The sequence below is a fragment of the Prionailurus bengalensis genome, chromosome B1 (genome assembly GCF_016509475.1).
Source record: "Prionailurus bengalensis isolate Pbe53 chromosome B1, Fcat_Pben_1.1_paternal_pri, whole genome shotgun sequence".
NCBI classification, from domain to species: domain Eukaryota; kingdom Metazoa; phylum Chordata; class Mammalia; order Carnivora; family Felidae; genus Prionailurus; species Prionailurus bengalensis.
The window spans coordinates 45,173,049-45,198,479 of NC_057344.1; the positions used below are offsets into that span (position 1 = coordinate 45,173,049).

General features: G+C 47.3%; 1 long non-coding RNA gene across 2 annotated transcripts in view; it reads left to right on the forward strand.

Moving 5' to 3' along the window:
• LOC122473756 overlaps positions 1–22,610 on the forward strand; it is a 52,555-nt gene extending 29,945 nt beyond the window's left edge. The window contains exon 4 of one of the 2 annotated variants that reach the window (XR_006294710.1): positions 22,435–22,610. This is a non-coding gene — a long non-coding RNA (uncharacterized LOC122473756). Of the gene's footprint in view, positions 1–3,853; positions 4,089–22,434 lie in introns of those variants that run through there. The other variant, XR_006294709.1, reaches the window with a different exon arrangement.
• The last annotated feature ends 2,821 nt before the right edge of the window (positions 22,611–25,431 follow it).

Below are 25,431 nucleotides of genomic sequence, written 5' to 3' on the forward strand. Positions count from 1 at the left end.
GTCACAATGACCATCTGGCCCTGACTTGCCCCCTTGCCTTGCCTTGGCCCTCATTGGGTATGTGGGGCAACATCAATCATAGGGTCACCAAAGCCCCCAATCCCAAGAGTGCAGCACCATGGAACAGTGGAAAGACACTGGCATAGGAGCCAGGAGATCTGAGTTTGAATCCTGATTCAGCCATCAATTAGCTTTGTTTCTTGAGCCAACCCCTTAGTGTTTTTGAGGCTTCATTTACTCATTTATAAAAGGAGGGATATTAATACTTCCTTTCTGGATTTTGTGAGGACTTAATATGGTAACTTATATAGAAATGCCTAGAATGATGGATGGGACATAAACGTGCAATAAATGTTAGTTCCATTCTCCCTTTAATCTTCTCTCTTGGCAAAACCTAAACTGTCTGTCCAGTATGATTTTGAGAGCTGAAAGTGAACATAGAAAACAACATTTGGATACATTAGTCATTTTAATCAGTGCCTTGTCAAAAAGCATGTATTTTCTTACCTATGTTGAATAAAAGCTAGTAATCGGTAATCAGTGGATTTTAAAGCTTGTGTTAGAAAAAATGCTGGGGGTGCATCTGGGTGGCTCAGTTGGTTAAGCCTCAAACTCTTGATTTCAGCTCAGGTCCTGATCTCAGGGTTGTGGGATCGAGCCCAGCATTGGGCTCTGTGCTGAGATTACTTGGGATTCTCTCCCTCTCTCTGCCCCTCCCAACCCCTTAAAAAAAAGAATACTGGACTAGAGAGCAGACAGCCTGGGCTTCATCCCCCTCCCCACCACTAGCCAGATGGAGGTCCTTGAGGAAATCACTTGGCATGTCTAGGTCTCAGTTTCCTGATCTGTAAAATGAAGAGCTTGAAATAGTTTTCCGTGAGCTTCACAGTCCTATAATTTTATAAGAACTGATTTTTAGGGAAGAGGCCAAATGATGCATGTGACCTTTTGTTCCTCCCATTTCCTGGGTTCCTTGTGCCCTAGGAAACCCCACTGGTTGGTCTCCGGATCAGTAGCAAGGAAGCCCAGCTAATTTGGGGGTGGTACCCATGTTGTGGGCACATTGCCCGGGAGGAAATGAACAACCTCTGGAAGGCCAGGCAGCACCCCAGACTCCACAGTGGCAGCTGATGTCTCAGACTCGCTTCTATTTATTGGCCAACCCCAGCTTCCCTCTTCCCGCCTGCCTCCCTCACCTGCTCCGAGAGTCCTGGGTCTAGACTGATGGCAGCACAGGTGGCTGTGCCCAGAAGCCCAACTGCTTGGAACTCTCGGGGCTGGGGAAGGCTGCTGGGGGGCTGGGTGCCGGACCCCTGTCTGCTGCATTGACCACATCTCCAGGCAAGTGCTGTCTTTGGAAGGTCTGGTGTTAGTTGCTGTGCTAATCCCTGCTGGTTATGCTTCTCAGCAGGGTGTTCTGCAGGGTGGGAAGAGTATTCCCAGAAGCCAAACCTCCTTGAGCAAGCCTCAGTTAGGCCCCCCCCACCGCCCAACCCTGGACTCTTGTGCTCTTTCTGCATCATCCAAAGAAGCAGGGCGAGAGTCTTGGAGGATGAGTGGTTGGGGCATTTTCTCACACAGGCTTCCCTGCACACAAATGCACCAGGAAGAGCATAAAACACAGAGAAGACTTCCCTTTGCAGGATTCGCCCCATATGTTATTTTCTCTCTTTCACAGAGTAAAGCCCAGCTGCATTTCCAGTTTAATTCGATTACTTACAAGGGCAGCTCTGTATGCTTGGTGTTGCGAGGCTCTAATGGTGAATATGATTCTGTCTCTACTCTCCAAGGGCTGACAACTAGGGGGAGAGGTAGACAAACACACAATTAACTAGGATAACAAGGCAAACAGTCAGGAGTGCTTTTATAAAGTCACTAAATATTGTGGGAGAATAGTTCCAACTGGGAATGTCAAGTCTTTCGTCAAGTCTTCTGTTAGGAAGTAGTTCTCGATACGGACCTTAAATAATCAGTGGGGTCGCAATAAAAACAGAGTGGAGAGTGGGGAAGGGCATCTAGGATAGAGGGAATATTTCCAGGGAAGGCAGACTGGATGGGAAAGGGAATGCCAAGAGCGATTCCTTTATACAACTCGCAGCCTGTCCTGATGGTGCACGTACAGCGAGAAACCACAAAAACAACCTTCTTGCATTCCAGTGGGGGAGAAAGCAAGTGCTGCTTGGTGTGTACTCTTCCACAGGGTCCGGAAACACACAGATTCTTGACTGCACCTTCGATTTAGTTAGGGAAATAACAATGGCGGAGAGCAGGCTGTCAACGGCAGTATGAATGAAACACTTACATGTAAATATCACTTTTTCAATCAATTTTGAAGACTCTTTATCCTTTGGAAGCAATATACGTGAAGGTGAAGCTGAAAAAATTTGGCATCTTTCTGACTCTTTTCTAGACTGTACCCATGCCAGGCATCACTAATCAAACCAGCACACCCTTTTCCTGAGCTGAGCTTGTCCTCAGAATGCCCAGGTGTTCCAGGTGGCCCCTGCCAATTGACTGGTTGTATTATGCCAGATGAATCCTGTTTGCTATTTTTTGTTCAAAAATTTTTTAATGTTTATTTATTTTTGAGTGAGAGAGACACAGAGTGTGAGCAGGGGAGGGGCAGAGAAAGAGAGGGAGACACAGAATCCAAAGTAGGCTCCGGGCTCTGAGCAGTCAGCACAGAGCCTGATGCGGGGCTTGAACTCATGAATGGTGAGATCAGACCTGAGCAAAAGTTGGATGCTTAACCAGCTGAGTCACCCAGGTGCCCCTGCCATTTTTTGTTTTAAAATATTAATGACTGACTGCTATCTAAATACTAGGTGCATTTTTGTGAAACCCAAAGACTGTCTGAAAGCAGGGAGAAATTTTTATAACATCTAGTGCAGTGAGAGTCTCAAAATATAAATGGAGTGGCTCATGAGACCACGAGACAAGGATAAAAGTATTCTCAGTCCTTTCTCCCAACATCCCTGTGGCCAAATGGTATAAATATGAAGTTCAAAGAGACAGAACATATGTGAGAAAGTATAATAAGGTATACATAAAAAATAACCATTGGCTTAGATCACTGGTTCTCAACCTGGATGTACATCTGAATCTCTGGTTTATGGATAATGCAGATTCCTGGGCTTCGTTTTAGACGAAATCAGACTTTTCTGGTCTTGGAGCTTAGAAATGATCATGTCTACAAAACACTCAGTAATTCTTCTGCAGTATACCAGAGACCACTTCACAAACCTATGTTTTGAAGTTGAATATTCCAACAATAGGAATGTTCTCGCCCTTGTTTGTGTCATTGGATAATTGGCAAAAAATACCATACTCATTTGCCATGGCGGAGATACCTTATATTCCATGTTTATTCCAGGTACTGAAAGACTGTAGTCACTTGGTAAATGGAAATGAAGTCTCAATTTCCAAAGGGATTGGTCATTTGAATGAATGTGGGTCATGTTTTTTGGAGACCCATCTTCAGGGTGTATCTGAATGGTCATGCATCTACATTATTTGGTTTAAGAGGAATTGAGAGAGAAGAGTTGAGAGAAATTGGTTCATGTTGACCAAGAGGAGACTGTCCTGAAATTTCCGGTCAATGGTTGAGCCCCCTTGAGTTTCTGAACTCAAATACTATATATTGTGCATCTATTTGTACTGGGCATTTCACTAGGATCATACATACATTGTCTGATGCAGTCCTTCAAATAATCCTATGAAGGAGTTATTGTCCCCGGAAGAGGAAACTGAGGCTCAGAAAAGTTAAATAACTTGCCTTGGGTGATGATGCAGGATGTGGATGTGAGTCTTAAACCTAAGGCTGTCTAACTCCACATCTTTTATTCTTATTTAGAACACTCCACCTGCCGTTTCCAAGAAATATTCTGTTCTCTGAGATTGCTGGAGCCCAGACCATCATCAATGATGCAAACCTGAAGTCAGAGCTGAGAAGGGCCCCTGATACATACACCAGTAGTGGTCTGTAAGACTCTCACCGGCTTGTTCTCACTGGCTTGATCAAAACCCACTGCTTATTACTGGCTCTTTTATTTGTCTACGTTTGTATGAATACAGTTTGTTAAACTGTACTAGGATTGTTCTTATGCCCAAACTTTGTATTTTTGAAAAGATACAAGGCTACAGACCATTATTGTTACTAAAAACAAAAACAGCAATGCGATTCTTACATATGTGGAACATACGTAACTCAGATCCCCTACATTTGAGACTTACAGAAAGGAAGTATAGGGATTGGGGCCTCACTTGTTGACCTGGTGGGAGGGGGGTGGCCTAGGATAGGGCCACCCCCAATGTCTCCATCCAGGTGAGAGCACAAGACACCGAGGGGGAAAGGCAAGTTGCTTTAGGGCCCCCCAGGGAAGCCAGCCCCTGAGCCTAGAATCAAATCCCCTACGTTTCATGGAAGAACCTGGATGTTCCTCCCATAAGTGCATGTGGAGAGGACTGGCCCAGCACCCACTGCACTGACTGACCACCCAGCACAAAACAGTGGTCACAAGGCTTGGTTTCCAGGTAGCTCTTTTATCTTGGGCAAGTCATTTTACTCCTCTGGTCCTCAGTTTCCATGCAAATCTGTGCATAAAGGTCTCTCCTGGCTCTAAAAGGTCAGGATTCTGTAAAAAACATCAGCCGCGGAGCTGGCAAAGAGATTGATGGGGACTTGTCAGGGGCATCATTGTCACTGTCCTCACTAGTTGAGGGTGGGCAGAGGCTGGACGACCCTGCAGACCAGTGTCCCAAGGTTTCTCCTGTCCCCCTGACCTCATTGATCTGCTTCCTTCTTGGGCCCAAAGTTGTCAGACTCTCCTCTCCTTGGGAGACAGTCACAGTGGGTTCTAGCTCTATGTTCTTTGATGTTTCCTGTCAGAGTGACTTGAAATCCCAGATCTTCAAGTAGCCCCTTCACGCATAGCTTTTCTTTTCTTGGAAATGCTGATCCTCCATTGACACCCCACCCCTGCAGTGGAGTAGAGCTGCCTGGGCCACTTCCGTGACGGCAGGTTTACACGAGTCACAGGGATTTGAAGCTGAAGGGACCTTCTCGAGCGTTGACTCCAACTCTTTTATTTCCTAGATGAGAATAAAAGGCCCCAAGAGGGGAAGTGACTCCACAACTCAAAGCCTCCCTGTTAGTGAAGGAATCGATGCCATGTTTTCAAATTTAGACCCCGAGTATAGTAATAAAACTGACCCCGTGGAACTGCTGTGAAGGTATTTGTACAAGATAATGCCTACAAAGGGCTCAAGTGTAGTTCTTGGCATGGAGAACCATTGGACACAGCTGTTCCCTCCCTTCCTAGAACTCAAATCCCCTACTCCTCACCATACTCACGTTCTCATAGAAGTCCTGTAAGTTAGGACCGGCAGATTTTATTATTCCTTTACTCCCCAGCACACCAAGGCATGCAGAAGCAAACCGAGCGGCCCACGTTTGATTACTGCCTTAGGGGTGCCATCTGACTTGAGTCATGTTCTGTACTCAAAGAATGTTTGGGGTTGCTGCCCACTGGAACCCATCCCTCCTGACTCTTAATCCAGTGCTCTTTCCATTATACCGAGTGGATGGACGCGTGGGTGGGGACAAGCTACTTTGAAATGCTAGGAATACCAGCACGGTGACAGATGTGTAAGAACACATGGGGCCACAATCCCTGTATATCTTAAGTCTGCCAGTGTGATTTTATTATCAAGCATTTATCAAGAGCTCCTATGTGCCAGGAGCTCTGCTTACTGCCGAGATGAATATAAAAATGAAGAAGATACAGACCCTGCCCTCAAGGAGCACTTAATTTGATAAGAGAGACAGACTGAGACATACATAATTCAAATGTGAGGCAGATGGTCATCACTGACTACTTTAGAGTTAGGGAAAGGAAGTATAGGGATTGGGGCCTCACTTGTTGACCTGGTGGGAAGGGGGTGGGCTAGGATAGGGCCACCCCCAAATGTCTCCATCCAGGTGAGAGTACAAGACACCTTGGGGGGGGGGCGGAGGAAAAGTGCTTTAGGGCCTCCCAGGGAAGCCAGCCTCTGAGCTCTTTGGCCCCGATGCCCAGTGACCCGCGCTGGGCCACTGTCTGGTTCCAAGACTGTTTCTTTTGCAGTTTTCCAAAATGGGAGAACATCCCCTTTCTTGCTCTGAGCCCTGTGGGGACTGGAGTGTTCACTGGTCTAGACGCCTGTTTTTGGAAAGGACTGCCTTCAAGCCACAGAGGGCTCAGAAGCCGCACCCCACACGGAGACCAAGAAAACGCCATCCTTTTTCTCTCTTGTCCCTGTTTCCAAGACCAGAGGAGGAGGGTGAGAGGCTGGGCGGGGACAGTGGGGGCGGGGAGTGATGGCGAGGGGACTTGTAGGTCAGCGCTTGACAAGGGGAGCGGGGTCACTCCGGGAAAATACGGCCTTGCTCTCCCCTGGCAGATTCCCAGAGAAGCTCTAACTGTTCCCCACCTGTCCCGAGCTCCCCCGCCCCGCAGCGCTGCTGTCCCCTGCTTGCACGGAGCAGGGAGGCGATGATGAATTTCCCCCGAACGGCATTACAGACAGTCATAAATAATGCTTTGCTCTTTGGTGACGGCACTTTCCATTAGAGCTGCCTGTGCTGGGCCGTTGCTACCCCCAGTCTTCTGCCGGGGACTTGCAGTAAAATTTATCAGCGAGCTTTCTGCACCTAATAAATCATCCCCTCCGGGAGCCATCTGGCAGATAAGGCCGCGAGAACCCACATGCTCTGCAGAGGCGGAGCCGGAGTGAGAGCCGCCCTCGCTAGGGCCCCCCCGGGCCCTGTTGAGGGGGGACTTTCTCCCCGTCAGCCCGGGCCTGTCACACTCCCTCTGGCTTTTCTCATCAGACTGAGGATGGGGGCCCTGGCTTTGGCGGCTGTTCCCGACTCACAGAACGGGTTCGTCCCACCCTGGGGACAGGCCTGAAAACCATATCCTTTTCCTGTTCTCTCCCCACCTCTCCCCGCACCAGGTGTACGGAAGGTCCTGGGGTCTGACAGCGGGCAAGAGCAGGGGTGTCCCAGGGCAAGACAGATGCTGTGATGGGCATGACTGTTGCTTAATTGAATCCTCCCCGGCGTCCTCCAGCCACTTGGGTATTGGCCAACATGGAAATTATCTCGTAGTGATAAGAAACTTCCTGCCTGGATGAAAGACATCTAGGAGCACCGCCTTGAAATTCAGGGTGAAGCCTCACACAGCCATCCCCACTTTCTCCGAGAAGCAACTACCATGCTTTTAGAGTTTTCTTTCCAATGTGGATTACTTTCCATTAATATACATTAGGAGACATACTCCAGTGCACTGGACAGAGAGAAAGCAGCGCACAGATTAATGACCGTGGCCCTTTCCCTAACGCACTTACAGTTTGGTTGGCGAGACTGTTTTAAAGCCAATCTCAGGCACAGCTGGGGCAGTGTCCACGTAGGGAGTCGCAGCACCCGCATGACGTGATCGTGGTGGCGAGGAAGGAGAGAGCGCCCAGCTCTCCGATTTTGCAGCCCCTGTGCCCGGCGTGGTGCCCGGGTCACCGCAAGCCCGTGGTCCCTGGGTGTCCAACATGCTGAATGGGATGTGGCAGTGGGCACCGTACCTGACACAGCCAACAAGACAAAGTACAATATGAGAATGAGATGATAAATAGGAGAATGGAAACAGCTTTATCATCCCCGGCTTCCCGCAGAGCGTGAACCCTGTTCCTTAGGGTTCCCTAGACCATCTCGGAGCCAAATCCTGTCCTAAGCATGATAGAACCTGTGTTCATGGCTCAGCTCTGCCGCTGGCCGCCTCGGCTTGATCAAGGGGCTCCCCGGGCTTTGGTGTTCTCCTTTGTAAAGTAATACGAAAAGCCGGGGTCATTTTGGGGGCACAATTTTTAATATTGTTGCTGGTAGAAGATTTTCTAATTTTGCCTTTGCTGATGCCTGCTTTTTTTTTTTTTTTTTTGAAAGACAGAAGGTTGAATGGGTAAATGTAGTGAGAACTCCTGTCTTTTCCCGCCCTCTTTTCCCACTTTCTGGCTGAGATAGTCTCAGTGTGGGGACCCCAGGTGGCTAGAGCCTGAGTTCCCTGAATTCTTCCTGGAGACTTCTGCAGGAAGACACCTATCACGCCCTCCTCTGATCGATGTGGATGTATCCCGGGCAAACATTACATGGAGTGTCCCAAAGATGCTTAGCTTAGCTATGCATTTAATTTGGTGGTAATTGAAATTTGCCAACAAAGATTTGCATGTAATCTGTGATTTCATTTTTCAATTAAAATTGCTTTCTTCCTGTGGATGGGAAGTGCTTGGCTCTTTTCTCTTTCACAGTACTTTGCAAACGTGAATCTCCCACTCCCTCGGGGGCTAGAGAGAGGGGAAGGGTGTGGGACAAGGAGGTGTAAGCTGAGGCCAAGAGGCATGCTCCCGCAGGATGGCAGGGCCACTCAGGAGAGGTGCTGGAGGCTGGGCTGATGACAGGCAAGGTGCGGGCATGGCTCCTTTGTTTCTGCTGAGTTTGGCAAAGAAGCTCCAGCCAGAACTTTCTGGAAGCTCAGTTTTTGGAGGGCAGGCAGGGTTTGGGAAGCAGAAGATTTAGAGAGGTGGGAAGAGCCAACCAGTTCTCCCTGGCCAAGGCAAGCAAGCAGCAAGAAGCCGGAGGAAGACACTAGGCCCAGGTACTGGGAGGCAGGAGGGCGGCCGATCTGAAGATCTCTACGGGAGGAACATGGCCTTCGATAAAGGCAAGAAGCGACCCAGCTCACTGGAGAAGAGAAGTGAGAGGGTAGTGTGTTCTAAGGGTGGCGGGAGAAGTGAGACAAACACAAGAAGCAGAGCCTTGGAGAGCCCCTAAGCTAGTGAGGAGCCTGCAGGATGTGGATTCTGATGAACCAGCTCCCAGGTATGGATTTTTCCTTTGCTGGGTCTGCGGCCTTGGACCAGTACTTACTTTCTGGGGGTTCTGGTTTCCTCAACTATTTCCTGCGTATAAAAGTAATACCTACCCGAATAGGGGCTGGGAGAAGCAGGCTGTTGATCTGTGAGCGTTGTCCCAAGGTCAGGGGCTCCATCTTCATACCCTTCATATGCCCAGAGCCTATAGCACAGTGCCTGGCACATAGCAAGAGTTTAGTAAAACCCGTCAAAATGGACAAATTGGTCAAATGAGATGATGTGAGTGGAAGAGCGTTTTGTAGATTCTAATAGCCCATTTTTGGTACTCGTTTGGCCTTACTAGTTGTGAAAATGAGATCAGGTATTTGACTCAAGGCTGCGCTGGCTCTGGGCTGAGCCCTGGATGGAGAAGGTTCAGAACAGAGGTCCTGGTTCGTGACTCAGGGAGGCTTCTGTGGGAGCCCGGACCACTGGCAGCGATTTGTTTTTCCAGACTCAGCCCCCCCCCCCCCCCCCATGGGACCCAGCCGGGGGCTGACTTCTAGGTCCATGGTCAGTATGCGTCAGATTGGCAACTGCACCATGGTGGGACAGGCATCGAGAGTTTGCCACAAAAGGGGTTGGGGACAATATCTATGAGAGGGACGGTCTGGTTCCCGCAGCCAGGCTGGAGATGGGATTAAGAACCATTTTAGGAATTAGTAGCAATTCTGGCTTCAGCAGAAGGCACACAGCTTTGGGCAGAGCAGGGGTCCTCCTCTCGGCCCGGGCAAGTCATTTTTGGTCTGGTTTCTCTCAAGTAGAGATAATCCTTTCTACCTGGCAAGACAGCTGAACCATTTTCTTTCCTTTTCTTCCTCCCTCCCTCCCTCCCTTCCTTCCTTCCTTCCTTCCTTCCTTCCTTCCTTCCTTCCTTCCTTCCTTTCTCTTCCTTCCTTCCTTCCTTCCTTCCTTCCTTCCTTCCTTCCTTCCTCTTTCTTTCTTTCTTTCTTTCTTTCTTTCTTTCTTTCTTTCTTTCTTTTCAGTAATAAATCTGCCAACCCACAGGGCTCAAGCCAAGGGCTTTGCTTGCTGCATCTACACGAGGTCTCATAAAAATAGTGTGAAATGAAAGAGAAAAATGCATATTTCACACTTTGTCTGTCCTGGGTTATGGTGATGCTCAACTCATCCTTGTTACAAACAGCCGACCTTCCCACAGAGTTCAAGTACCTTCTGCTGGCCTGAAGAACTGTCTCCCCGTCTCCCTCCCCCACTGTCCCTCCCCCCTGCCTCGAACACACACAGCTTGCCTGAGTGGAAGCAGGGCTGTGTGCAAGCATACTGTGCTGGTTCAGTGCTTTCCAGGAGGGAAGGGGGCGTACACAGCCCCCAGTGTGCAGTTAATGCATGTATACGCACAGGCACACTGCAGACAAATGCATCCGCCTTCTTCCACACCCTGCCTTGTGTCGATTCTGACATTTACTCACTTTCCCTAGGTGTATTATGTAAAATATATGAATACAGGTTTTCCTTCTAGTGAAGGCTGCTCTGTGCTCCTTACAGGTAAGTTTTAACCATGACCTGGTCTCTAACGTTAGCTTGCTTGGTGTTCAGTAGAAACGAACTTTTACCTGCCTCCGTTCTCCTGTAGAGAAATGTCCTACAGAGGCCCATTGGCACATCCATCCAAATGGCCACTTCAGACTTCCCAAACACTCCATGTGTGTTCCCACCTCCTGGCCTTTACCCCAATTCCCCTGCATCAATTCTGCTTCTCTCTGTATTCTGCCTGGCTGAGTCCTATCTACCTTCAAAGCTCACCTCCTCCTTGAAGCCTTCCTGCCTATAGCGCTCTCTCTTTGCCTGAGACGTGGTCAGCACTTACAGCCTATATCACTGTCTCCGTTGGTCATCAATTACGCACTGCTGTTTAGACTTTTTCTGAAAAGCCATTGTCATTTTCTTATTTAACCATGGTTTTCTCATTTAACGTTTCTTATTCCCCTGTTAGACAATAGTGTCTTTTTTAAAAATTAAAATGATTTTTTAATGTTTATGTATTTTTGAGAGAGAGACACACACACAGAGTGTGAGGAGAGGAGGAAAAAGAGAGAGGGAAACACAGAATATGAAATAGGCTCCAGACTCTGAGCTGTCAGCGCAGAGCCTGACATGGGGCTTGAACCCGTGGAATGTGAGATCATTACCTGAGCCAAAGTTGGACGCTTAATCAACTGAGCCACCCAGGTGCCCCTATTTCTTTTTTTTTAAGTTTATTTATTTATTTTGAGAGAGAGAGAGAGAGAGAGAGAGAGAGCATGAGTGGGGGAGGGGCAAAGAGCAAAGGAGTGAGAGAGAATCCCAAGCAGCTCCATGCTGCCAGCGCAGAGCCGGATGCGGGGCTCGAACCCATGAAGCCGCGAGACCCTGACCTGAGCTGCAACCAAGAGTCGGACCTTTACCTGACTGAGCCACCCAGGCGCCCCTACATATATTTCTATCCTCTCCCGTGCCAAACATATAACAGGTGCTTAGTAAATGCTTGTCTGAACAGTGAATGACTGAATGGAAATTCCCATGTGGGGTGTGCATTTGGCTCTGGTGTTGTGGTTTTGCCTTTCTTGATTGGAGGAGTCAGTCAAGACAGTTCACGCCTCCAAGGGAGAGAGAGTCTTGACTTGTGTGGACGCTGCCCATTTAACGTTTCCTTTTGTTGGGCTGGTGCTGGATATCAGGGAGATGCTCCTGTACTCTCTGCATAGACCCTGAGACCCCCTGGTCTATGATCATATAGACTGTCGGGATTTTTATGGTAGTGAGAACGAGTGCCTCTCACCGTGGCCACTGTCCCTCCATACCTTCCTTGTGCCTTTTGACGTCCCTGTGTGCTCTCCGCACGTAGTCTGTATTTAATTTAGAGCAGGGAACTACTAATTCAATTTTCTTTCCTGTATGTTGAGTGCCTGCCACCGCCCGCCATCTTGCTATGTCTTTGCTTTGTGCTTCCCACCTCAAGGCCACTTTACGAATTTGTTTGATTTGTGGCTGTGGTTTGTAGCTGTCACTGATTTCTTTGTTGTCGCTGCTGCTGCTGCTACTGTTTCCTTGCAGCTCGATTTTCAGCTGAGTGTTTGAGTAGTAAATATGGTTTACACCAACTCTGTTGGAAATAATGGCATTTATGTGCTGAAGTTATTTCCAAAACCTAGGATATGTGTATACAAATAGATCCACGGCAGGGCCCCTAGACTGGGGAGAACAGACTCAATAAAGCCTTTGCGATAGAGTATAAACAGGTGTCTGAGACTAGGGCTAGGCCAGGCGGTTCAGAACAAAACTACCTCCCTCCCCTGCTGTGGGCTCTAAATTGAAGCCGTACCATAAATACCTTGCTTAGCGTTGGGGGATGTAGGAGATATTTTTGTGATCATATTTATCTGCTAAATGTTTGCTTACATTCTTTTGTGCATCTCACATGAAACCCCTCACTTTTCTATTCAGTCACCCTCAGTGGCTTTAAACCTGAATTACCTTGGATCCTGGTATGGCCCCCCCAAAAAAAAAAAAAGAAAAAAAAAGCCAAGAAATAACTATGGGGTTGGCCTATCAAATCGACTGCCCTCTCTGCCTCCAAATGGCTGCCAGTTTGAGGGGATCTTTGGCATATTGGGTAACTCTAAGTAACCATTCTGAGCAAAGCCTCTTCAGCCCCGTCTTGTAGCTCCACAAATCCCAACTGTGGGCAGGACATAGAGGCTGGAACTCTCAGAGGGGAAAACCAGGCTGCTCTTCACAGGTGTGGCTCTGGCCTCCGAACTGGGATGGTGTGACGGCCAGATTCTCGACCTCCCTCTCTGCCCTCGTCTCTGGGAACGACTCCGGTCCCCACATCTGATACATATCCACGAGTGGAGGCTGCACCTGGACCCTAGGGGAAGGTCATGTCCACCCCCAGGTCAGGAGCGATTTCAGAGGCTTCTTGGCTCTCTGTGCCGGAGGCCTTGTGACAAAGGCATAGGAAGGGTGTTTCGATTGTTCTCCAACTTGTAAATGCCAAGCAGAAATCTTGTTGCAGTTCCTAAATGCCACATTTCGGCGTGTTTATTGTTTCCCCCCCTAACGGGGAAAGATGGTGAATGGACTAATAATTCAGGAGCCGAGAACATGTTTATTTGATTTTTAGAGCTTTAGCAAATACAGTGTGTACAAAACCCGGTGCCAACAGCATGCATAATTCCTCCAGGAATGGGGCTGATAGAAACACAAAGCTTGCATGCTTCAAAACTGTAACCAATATTTACACATCTGAGTGACTAATTCTCCACTCCGAGCAGGAGAACAATAGGCATAATCGTCAGGTACATTAATGCGGAGCGTGCTCTTCGGCTGGCTTGGATATTTGACACATAAACAAAGTTGGGGGGGGGGGTTGCCATGGGGGGGAGAAGTGGAGGCTTTTTATCTACCTGTGCAACCATACACCAAACAGCAGGTTACAAACGCACTTGGAAAATGCTGACCCAAAGCCGTTCTTGTACCTCACATGCAGGATTGGCACCTGATTTGCAACGCTGCGGGAGTTCTGGAGCTGACCTCATTAGCGGCGCGTTTCCTGGCTTGTTAGCATCATATTTGTATAATTTACAGCACCTTCGTTTTTATGGAATGTGTTTCTTGTAGAGTGTAATGGCAGCAATATATTTAACCTATCGTATTTAGGAATGCTTTTGCTGGAGGCAGCCTGCAGATATAAAGGGGACATTTTCTCCTTTCCTGCGTGGGCCTTTTTTTTTCTTCCCCATTTTGGCTCATGCGGGGGCCACATGTCTGTGTGTGTGTTTGCATGTGTGTGCGTGTGGATGCATGTATAAATATCTGTGTGCAAATGCCTGGAAGACATAAAAGGGTCCTGGAGGTGCGGCCCTTCCTGCTGAGGGTTGTCTTTGCTCCCTGGCCATCTCTAAGGCATGGCTGTGGACTGGGTGGCCTTTGGAGGCCGAATGCCTCGCTTTGGGAGGACGGGTTTACAAAACGGAATAGGGAGCCCAGGTAGATTAGATACTGGGGAGTGATAGTTTTAGGAGGGGGCGCGGTGCAAGGGCTATGAAGATGCTCAGAAGGAAGGCGGCACGCCAAGGGGAGTTTTTGAGTCTCTGTGACCTCTTAGGTGTTTTTGCATAAAACAATAAGCTGTAAAATGGAAAACATATGCCACCCAGGAACAGATCTTGCCCCAGATGATTTCTCAGGAAAAAAATAGAGCATATGGACAGAGATGCCTATATCCTTCTCTTTCCTGACTGGTGTAACAAAAGGTAGACATGGTTGGGAGTCAATGTTTGCAAAGGGGAGAAGGTCTTAATCTGGGGGTCTCTCAGGGAAATCTTGGGCCAGGAGCCAGGAGATCAGAACCCCAGTCCCGGCCTGCCGCTCCCCGTGGCTGCACGACCTCGGGCCAATTGCTTCCCTGTCTCGGGCAATCCTTCTCACCCACAAATGGAGGGGTGGCCCTGGCTCGTCTCTCTCCGGAAGTGCCGTTTCTAATGCCCCCAGTCCCTTCTCTGCTCTGTTCCCGAAGGCAGATAAAGACGGAAGGCGGGGGGTTCCCATCAACCAAATCGTCCGAGCTGAGCTGTGTTCTTGAGGGCGACCTGCAGTGACCCGGAAGAGACGAACACAGCTCTCCAGGAACTGTCAGTGTGTCTTAGTTACATCTTCTGACAGGGGGCAAAGAGGGCGAGTAGACTAATAATTCAGAAACCAAGGACAAGGTAGGGTGAGTTTTAGAGCTCCGGTAAAAACTGGCGCCGGAGAGCTGCGTATTTCCTTCCTGTAATCACTTCTCGGCCTCAAGGAGACACTCACCTCAGGGGCAAGATAAAGAGGTAGGCCCTGGACTTTGTCAACCCATGGTAGAATGATAAGATATTAAGTAAATCAATTAAAAAGACCCGAGGCACAAAGACAAAGTGTATCCAACTGGCTAGTCAGGTGAGGGTCCTTTGTATTTCCCCCTCCCCACTCACGACCTCTCCGCTTTTGAAATTTCGGAAATTTTTCTGCTGCTGCTGTCTTCTCCAATGGCTCTCTACACCCTCTTTTCCCCGACCTCAGAGGGTTTGGGTTCTCGATTTTACTTCATAGATATGTCCCTGAACTACTGGGGTGGCTAGATTCTGTGGTAATAATGCAGAATGCTAACGGCATTTATAGCCAACATTCGAATGTGAGTTTTTGTTCAAAGGTTAAATGCAACACGGCTACTGGCTAATTCGAAAGCACCTAGCGGCAAATTCTTTGGTAAAGAAGTATAATTGTTTTGTGAAACCCCGTTTTAACCAAATCCTTGAAATATTTACTGAGCATCCATTAAGTGCTGGGGACTCAAAACAAAAATGGTATAAAATTCCTGCCTTCGAGAAGCTCTTATTCTAACTTTCTAATTGGGATTTGCCTGTATTTTGTACGCACATATTAGCACACATAATAAAATGTAGACGGCTTCGGCATCCAGTGTCCACTAATTAGGTTGGCTTCAAGACTCTGCAAAAACTAGACCATTATTATAAATGTTTACTCCAAAACTCTTTATTAGTCCCACTTGACTGATTTGGTAATTGGTTGTCTAATGTGATGACAGAAAGAAAGGCGGTTGTGAACCTGGATCCAGTTTAGCAGAGCAGATGTGTGGTTGCAAAATGCTTCCCTTCTCGTAAAATAGGGCCCATGTCTTTTCCTTCTCTCTGTGGCCAATTCCACCCCATTGCCCTAACTCGTCCCATTATTTCTCACCTTCTTGTGACGTAGTACTATGACTTCTACTCCTGAGAGACTCAGAGCGTGAGCAGGGGAGGGGCAGAGAGAGACAGAGACACCAAATCCGAAGCAGGCTCCAGGCTCCAAGCTGTCAGTACAGAGCCCGACGCGGGGCTCGAACTCATGAGCTGTGAGATCATGACCTGAGCCGAAGTTGGACGCCCGACCAACTGAGCCACCCAGGCGCCCCCAAATCTCTTCCACTTTAAAAAATGCTGCCCCTGCCGTAATCTCTGGATTAGCTATCTCGTCCCTGCCCTTTTCGGCCCCACTTCCTGAACAGCTATGCTGTACGCATCGCTTCTGTTGCCTCTCAGTTTACTTGGGCATGGCTTCTGCTCTCTTCCATGCCCTCAGAGTTTCTCCCCAAGTCACCAGTGAGCTCCAAGCCATGAACTCAAATAGACGCTAATCTGTGTGCTCCCTCCCAGCACTGACCACTCTCTTCCGGAGCGCCCCATTCTCCTGGAGTCCGTTCACCTTCTGGTCACTTCTCAGGTTGCTTCGTCAGCTGGGGTTTTAGCACCTGCCTCTTCCGTTGGAGTCCTTAGGGTTTTGCCCACGTCTCTGCTTTCTCACCTGATTGCCTTTCTTGCCAAGACTATTTATCTCTTCGCCACAGCTTCGATAGCCTCTTATGTTCTGAAGACTTTCTGGCTCTCCTGAGACCCTCTATCCACCTTTTTTACCAGGCAGTTCCACTTGGCTACTTTGCTGTAACAAAGGGAATACAAAATACGGTGGCTCAAATAAGACTGCAGTTTATTTGTGTTTCACACCAGAGTCCAGAGTTTCTGGGCATTCCGGGGAGGGCAAGTAGGTCTGTTTCATGAAGTTGCCCAGGGATTTAGTTTTTTTTTTTTCTATCTTGTTACTCCACCATCTGGGGCACTGTCCTCTTCCACAGGGTGACAGATATCTCCAAAGCACCATGTTCCAGCACATGCACAAAGGGGGAAGAGGAAGCTGAGGGCAACCAGCTCCGTTTTCAGAAAGTGAGCCCGTAGTCGTACATGGCACTTACACGCCCAACCCACAGGACCACACCTCGTCACAGGCTAAGCTGGGGAGCGTGGGACCACCTGAGCCTTGCATCAGGCGAGACCCAGGACCCTCTGTTGTGAAAGTGAAAAATGGAAGATCCTGGACTTTCATCACCGCCCATAGAATGATGAGAAATCAAGCACATTTATTAAAATGACCTAAGGCACAAGGACAAGTTTTTATCCAACTGTCAGATCGAGGTTCTTGGCGCTTTCCTTTCGCACCCCCCCAGCTTCCCTAGAATGAAGTCTGGGAGGACGATTGGCTGCCACAGGCCCCTCACAGTTCATATTTCCCAAAACGCAGCTCACTATCTTTCCTCTCCATCCTGCTCCTCCTACAGTTACTTTCTGGGTGAGTGTCATTGTCATACCCGGTCGCTCCAACCAGAAACCTGGGATCATTCTCGAGTTCTGTCTTTCTCTCACTGCTACACATCAGTATTTCTCAAACTCTCGCTATTTATATCTCTTACATATTTTAGATATAGACACTTCTCCATCCCACCGCCACCAGCTGAGTACAAGGTACCATGATCTCTTTCTTGGATCACTGCAGTAGGTCCTTCCCTGGTCTTCCTACACTTACTCCTGCCCCTTCAGATCAATGTCCCGTTCCACTGTCGAAGTTACTTCATAAAAAGGAAAATATGATAAGATCACTCCTGCTTAAAATCCTTCCATGGCTTTTCGTGAACCCAAATTTGTAATGCGCCCTAGAAGACAGTGCATGATGTGACCTCTGCCTGAGTCACCAGGCTGATCTCATGCCTCTCTGAGCTTGGTTCTCTTCGGTCCTGGCACAGCGGGTTTTTTTCGACACCTAAATCTGGCTTTGCTATCCCTCGGTTCCGGTCTTTCAAACATACCTCTCTCATTGTTGGAGCACTCCTTCTGCTTCCCTCCCTGCTCAGTTAACTACTGCATATCCTGCAGAGCTCAACTTTGGGATTATCTTCTCAGGGGGGCCCTCCTCCTTTCTGCTAGGGCCCTCTCCTTGTTCTATGCTCCTTTGGCCCCTGTTCATTCTTCTTTACCAACACTAATCAAACCAATAATTAAATCGTCAGTATCTGTACTTGTGACTATATTGTAAGCTCCAAGAGGCTGGGTTGTCTTCTTTATTTGATGGAGAAAACGATGGCTAAGATATACTATCTTTGAAAAATTCCTTTACCCCTCACCCTCGGTTGCTCTATGCAAAGCTTTTGTATAATGTGTAGTGCTTGCCTATTATAATAATAGCAATAGCTCTGCTCATGAAAATTATTAGGAACATATAGTGAAGAAAACATATAGCAATAAATATAAATGACATGTGGTATTTAATTAGAATGATAGCTTATACTTATATACTGTTGTACAATGTTGATGCTTTTGTTTATATGATTTTGTTGGAACCTCACAAGACCTCGTTAGTCAGAGATGTCGAGCAAATTATTCCCTCTTTACAGGTGTGTGGAAATTGAGATTCCATGAAGTTAAATGACTTAGCTGAGGTCTTTCATTTGGTGAAGAAAGGAGACAGAGCTTGAGTCCGGATCTCTGGCTTCAGAGCCAGGACACTGTCTACTGTATCAGGCTGTGATAGAGATCGTAAAACACAACAGTGCACATCTCTAATTTCTGTGTCCAACACAGGCAGGCATTGGAGAATTATTTGTTGAACAGATAAGTACATGAATAGATATACCAGTAGGCCTGACAATGTGACTAACATTCAACACCAACCTGTAAGTCAATGATGTGGGATACTGAACAGAAATGATAAAACGTGTCGTGCTATATAGGAGAGAAGTGGAATCTGGCCAACCCACTAGATAATTGCTTTTAAGTGAATTCAGTGATCGCTTTAAATAACTATGTGGGTGCGGAAGGTCTGTGTGTATACTCGTCAAGAATCTTGAGCCCACTAATGACGGCTTGACAAAGGCAATTTTCTTGTAACTCCGAATTTGATTGAAATGCAAGATATGAAATGAGTGAATAATAGCCGGCTTGACTCTCCGATGCACAGAAAGGAGCAGAGGGCTGTTGACTGTGTCAGTGGCTTGAGGGGGCCTGAAATATTCCTCTGTCCAAACTTCATTCTTTCCCCACCCCTCTGAGCCATTTAAATGTATTCTCGAACGAAAGGGTTCCCGGGTGGCCATTTGTAGGACCTCTGCTTCTCCAGGAGAACAGCCATTTTATCTTTCTCTTACCATTTGGGGTAGACAGCAACTCCATCAAGGGAAGGTGCTTCCCCCAAGAGAAGACCTTAACTCTGGGTTAGTGAGAAATATCTTAAAGACCATGATATCATAAAGAAATATCACCATAATTTTCATGATTCCATAAGGGGAAAAATTACCTGATCCGAGGGTCTTATTTTTTCTCATCTTTTGGTTAGTTTCAGGGCTGTCTCTACATATGGTAAGAACCTAGTATAGTTCTTGGACACAATAGATACTCCATAATTGATGGCGATATTATTATGGAGATAATGCAGCTTATAGCTATAAAGGAAATACACAGACATGAGGTTGAAACCCAGTTATGGCATTTTCTAGATGGCAAGACAACTTTCTATTTGTGAGCCAGTTATGTAAACTACCTAATCTTAAGTATTCCTGTCTATAAAAAAAATGGTAGCTCGATGAGCCAGGTTCTGTATTAGTTGTTCTATTCTCGTTATTTCTCATCATTATGACAACTTGGAGTGTTTATAGGTAAGTTAACTGAAGCTTGCAGATGTCCAGCAATTGGCCTTAGGCTGTGGTCATTTAGTTAGTGTCAAAGTTAAGATCAAAACCTCAGCTTATCTAACTTTGACACCTGATCATTTTCTACCCCACAGCACTGCTCATGTAAAATAAAGATGACAAAATTGCAGGGTTCTTGTGATGGTTAGAGCCAGTGCATGGCACACATTTGACACTTAGAATAGTGACCATTGTTCATTATGCCTCACGTGGTACAGGACAACCTATATATTCACATTAATCAGGGTTGGAGGAGCTTTGATGTACCCTATCCGTTAAGAGCTCTGGTTGAAAATTCCCTGTTTGGCATATAGCAGGCGCCCAGGAAATGCTTGTTGATGTGTTAAAGACACGTGTAATGATGCACGTTAAAGATCCAGTCATGTCTGAATTTTTAGTTGGATTCTGTTCCTTCCACACTCCTGCCACAACACCTCTTTCACCTTTGAAAGTTAGGTTAAAGTTTTATGAAATGCAGTATGACCAGGAACTATGAAGGGTGGTCTTATTAAAACATCTAGCTTCCTGCCACCACCAAATACATTGGGATGGCTCTACTTCCGGCATGGCCAAGTTAAGCGCCGATTGGACGAATCCCCTCCAAAACAGACGGTAACAGTAAACTCTGGACAAAACTCAAGAAACAGCCACCTGAAGGCACGATTGACACCTGGGAGAAAGGAATAGTGTGTGGTAAGCCTTCCATTTATTATGGCCCATAGCTGCAGTCTATCCCACGTGGGGGCAGCTAAAACTCCTCTAGGAAACCTGCAATTTTCCTGGCCTAAGGGAGCAGATGACAAAGTTTTGGGCAACTATGGCTGCTAAATATAAACTGCACCCAAATCTCAGGTTCCAGCATGCATGGGATAGAATCCAAGCAGCTCAGCTAAAAATAGAAGAATTGGACTGAGATTTGAGCTGCCATCCACAAGACAGAATGGACAATTTCAACCCAACCAATCTAGTTGCCTTGATTATTGTTATAACAACAACAACTGCAACACTAACAACTTAACACTCTTCAGCAGAATGTAACAGAATTCAGAGTACCCACAACACAACATTCACAATGTCCAGAATATAATCCAAAACTACTTAGTACAGAAAGAGCTAGAAAAATGTGACTTGTTTTCAAGAGAAAACACAATCAGTGAAGACAGATTCCATCTTTTTTTTTTTTTTTTTTTTTTTTTTTTTCGAGAGAGAGAGACAGATTGTGAGCAGGGGAGGGGCAGAGAGAGAGGGAGACACAGAATCCGAAGGAGGCTCCAGGCTCTGTGCTGTCAGCACAGAGACTGACACGGGGCTCGAACTCATGAATTGTAAGATCATGACCTGAGCCGAAGTTGGATGCTTAACTGACTGAGCCACCCAGGCATCCTAAGACTGATCCTTTCTTGACCCAAATGTTGGAATTAGCAGAAAAAGGACTTTAAATTAGTTATTATTACTATACTCATTAACACATGAGAAAATATGTCTGAAACAAATGAAAAAATATATAACCTTGGTGGAGAAATAGAAACTGTTAAAAGGACCCAGCAGAAGTTGAAAATAAAGTATTTGAAGTAAAAATTCACTGGGTGGACTTAAAAGCAGAACAGAGATGATGGAGAAAGAGTCTGTGAACTTGAAGTTAGGACAATATAAATCTTTCTTTCTTTCTTTCTTTCTTTCTTTCTTTCTTTCTCTCTAGAGAAAGAGTGCAGGTGGGGAGAGGGGCAGAGGGACAGAGAGAGAGAATCTTAAGCAGGCTCCATGCTCAGTGCAGAGCCCGACACAGGGTTTGATCCCACGACCCTGGGATCAAGACCTGAGCCAAAATCAAGAGTTGGAGACTCAACCAACTGAACCACCTGGGTGCCGCATGAATTGTCCATTCTTAAGAAAGAATGGAAAGGAAAAAAACAACAAACAAAAAGAATAGAAAGAAATAATGTGAAGAAATAATGAAAAAAGTATTTCCCAAATATGATGAAAGACAAATTTACACATTCAAAAATCTCAGCAAACCCCAAATGGGACAAATGTGGAAAAGACCTTGGCACATCATAGGCAAATTATGAAAAACCAGAGGAGAAAGCAAACCTCTTGAGAGCAGTCAGAGCAAAAGGGCACATTATATCTAGGAAGACAATGATTTGATGAAGGTAAGAAAATACTGGAAGACTGTCTTTAAAGTGATAAAAAAAAAAAAGAAAGAAACAAAAACTCTGTCCACCCAAAATTTATATCCAGTCAAAAGATCTTGTAAGAACGAAGGCAAACTAAAGACATTTTTCGCTAAAAAAAGCCAAGTGAGTTCATTGCCAGTGGGTCCGCACTACAACAAATGCTAGAGAAGGTCTTTAGATTGCAATGAAATGATACCAAATGGAAAAGCAGATCTTCATGAAGGAGTGAAGAACATCAAAAAATGGTAAATGTCTGGAGCAAATAAAAAATGTGATTTTTAGTTTCTTAATTTCTCTAAAATACACATGACATTTAAAGCGTATGTTCTAACATTGTCTTGTGGGTTTCATCACACATAAAGGTGGAAAAGATATGGCATAAAAGATGGGGAGAGATGGTAGACTGACCTATCCAGTCGCAAAGTTTTTGCATTTTGCATGAAAAGATGCAACGATTATGGAAAGTTGAGATTCTGGTGCATTATAATTGCTAGAGAAAACACAAAAATGTTAATACGGTAAGTCATGGCTCAAATACCAACAGAGAAATAGAAGAGACCTAGTTTTCTTTTTCCCCTTTCTGCCTGAAACTCATCTTTTTTACTAGTTCTTGCTGGGAAGATGGGGAATGCGTTCATTTCCTCGCTCATACAGGCATTCATCTACTAGACGTTTATTGCACACCCCTTGGAAGTGATGCAGGCTGCTTCCAGGCCTGGCCCATTAGGACCCTCCCATGGACACACCGCCATGTTTTTTCCCTTTCAGACTTGATGCGGAATACACAGCGAGCTTGGGAGCCCCCTGTTGAAGATGAAAGCCACAAGATGGACTCATGCAGGGCCCCCACTCACTGTTTGGAGGAGCACCACCCTCTTGTTAGGGATGCTATTTTAGACTAGGCTAAGTGGGAAATAAACTTCTATTGTGTTGGAGAGCTCATACATCTTGGAGTTTATTTTTACAGCATTACCTTAATTAATTTAGACAGTGTGAGCTACATAAAGCATTATCTGTCACGCGGTAGGGTTAAAGAAATACAAGCGCCCTTCTGCTTGACAACAATATTTTCATCAGATTGGTTGGAGAGTCAACACCATTCTTGCTTATGTTGTATTTTTGTCATCTGTGCATGTGACTCTCATTTTCCAAATAAACCCAACAGGAATAGCGGCCTCCCTCCTGGAGTCACCGAGGGGTAGGTAAGTTCTAAGCAGGAATGGGCAGACATCTGGCCGAGAGCAGTTCAGAAGTATCAGATGGCAGTGAGGCGGGCAGGAAAGACGAAATGAAACTCAGAGCAAATGCTTTCTTTCAAGCAGCAAATGCTCTCGGGTCATTATCAGACAAAGAGGCTCAGGACATGTGTGGGGAAGCTGTTTCCCCTCAGAAGGCTGTCAGTTAAGTGTCCTCCTCATTGCTTACCTCTGAGAAATGTATGTCCGGTCACTTGCCAAGGATGGCCTTTGACCATGATGTTGGCGCAGGCTTGGAACTGGAGGGGTGGAAGACTGTATGGTGTGGTCCCCAAGACCCAAACCCGCTGATTGCATCGGTAGGGGGGCTCCCCTGGGACCCATCCAGGCCGAGGCAGGTGAATGTGGTGTTTCCATACTCACCGCTGTCTACCCAGACTCTGGCACTACCCTGGTCAGCCCCCCACAGGGCCTTCCTCTCGCCTAAGCTCCTGACACACTCCAGAGTGGGTTCCACGGTCCCTGGGCCTGGGGACTTGTCCCAGGACAAGTTAGGTTAGCGGTTGGTTACTGCCCTTGGGGCTGGGCCTGTTTCTATCCCAGCACCTAAAGTGAGCCTCCAAAAACTTGGAATTTGATTCCACAGATGCCAAATGCAGGCAGGAAGGCAGCATTCCGCTGCCAGGCCCTGTGGTAGAATCTCCTTGGAGGGGCTGTGAAGGGGCCTGGAGAAGTGGGGGTGTCCCTGGTGCAAGAAGACAGGGCGCTGGATGGGAGTGAGAGAAGGGGAAGGAGTTGCTGACTGTTGAGGATGGTGAAGGGGCCGGATCTGACTGGGTGGTGATGAGCAGCGTCGGGTTGTGGTGGCCAAGGCGAGTGGCCCCAGGTCCCAGAGGATCCTGACAGCCAGGCAGAGAAGGCAAAGGTCAGGAGGCTCCCCACGCTGGCATAGGAACAACGCTTTTGAGGCAGACTTCGTTCCACCTGCCACAGGATACGGAGCATGGAGCCCCACTGGGCGCTCACTGGGCCTGGGGCCTGCCCCCTCCATCGGGCGAGCTGGTCTGTTCACTCTGCCTTGCCTTCCCGGGTGGCCAGTGCCGGCCCGGCCCTGCTTCAGCTCAGCACATTTCTCTCCTGCTCTGCTCAGCACATCGCAGGGCCCTCCCCCAGCCCAGGCCAGCGCAAACCATTTCTCCAGGCAGAGAGGAGGATGGGGTTCGGGTTGCCTCCTCTCGGTGCTGCTTCCAACAGAGCCCTGCCTCTCTTGCTTGCAGCCCTCCAGACAGAGCGTTTCACTCCCTCCCCGTCTCTGCCACGGAGTGGGCCCGCCCATCTCACACTCAGGAGCCTCCTCTTCCAGGGGTTTAGTTCAGCCCCGATCAAGAGGACTCTGGGCTTCCTCCACGCCTCCTTGTTCTAGCTCGCTTCTGCTTGACTACCTTGCTTTTGTTACCCCAAGTCTCTCTCTCTCGCCCCTGCTAGCTCTCTCTCTCTCTCTCTCTCTCTCTCTCGCCCCTTACAAATGGCTTTGCAGCATCCCAGGGACTGCACGGCAGCACCAATAATGTCTCCATGGTTCCTTGTTAGCTGCACTCTAAGCAGGAAAGTGACTGGGCCTGACAATATAATTTACATCGCTGTATAAAACTATCTGTGGAAGCCAAGCTAATTTGTGCCAGATTAGGCTATTTGTCTCAGCCACTGTGTAGCAGCACAATCTATCAGAGGGCTGTTTTCAAATATCGCTTTTCAAGCGTGCCCTTGAGAGGCAGAAATTGATTGGGATCTTAGAGAGCAAAATTACAGCAATAACTTAAAAGAAACAATAATTACTGAATCATACCAGTGTCAGCACTCTGCAAAACACGAAATAGCCATCAAACCCCAATCCAATATATTCTGAAGCGAATTTATTGAATGGAAAAAGCAGTTGAGTGAGGGTTTTTCTCCCCCTCCGCCCCTTCCGCTGTACATATGGTTATCTCAAAACCGCAAGTGAATGAGTCGATAATTCTTGTCATTGACTGCTCCATTTTCACGGAGTCAGAGGAGATCCATTAACTGCCTCTTGCTGCACGGCTCCGGCTCCCCTCTCTCTCCTCCATAGCCTCTATTCATTTGCTAGTCTCTGCTCTTCAAGCAAACAAACATGTATAACTAATCATCTGTTAAAATGCAGAGGGTCCCTAATAAATCTCCGCAGCTGAAATACTTTAATGGGTAATTAATTGATCCTGTTCCAGAGGAGTAATAAGATAATAAATTAGACAATATTTCACTCAGTCGTGTCAGGCTCCTAGCTAATGGCGCTGTAGGGCTAAGCTGAAGGATAATAAATTAGCCAGAAATTAACTGCTAAGAGCTTTCTGCAGAGAAATCGGCTGACAAGTGAGTCACGCGTGATTCAGGACCCGATCGGGGGTTGTGGCAGTCTCCGCGAATATGCACCTGTGCTTTGGGTGGGGGGCCCCGGGGGGTGGGGCGCGTTAGGTCCCTGGGCAGGACGATGCCTGCGGCGAGCTTGCCCCGCTGACCCAGGCACACCGGGCGGGCCCTAGCAGCTGTA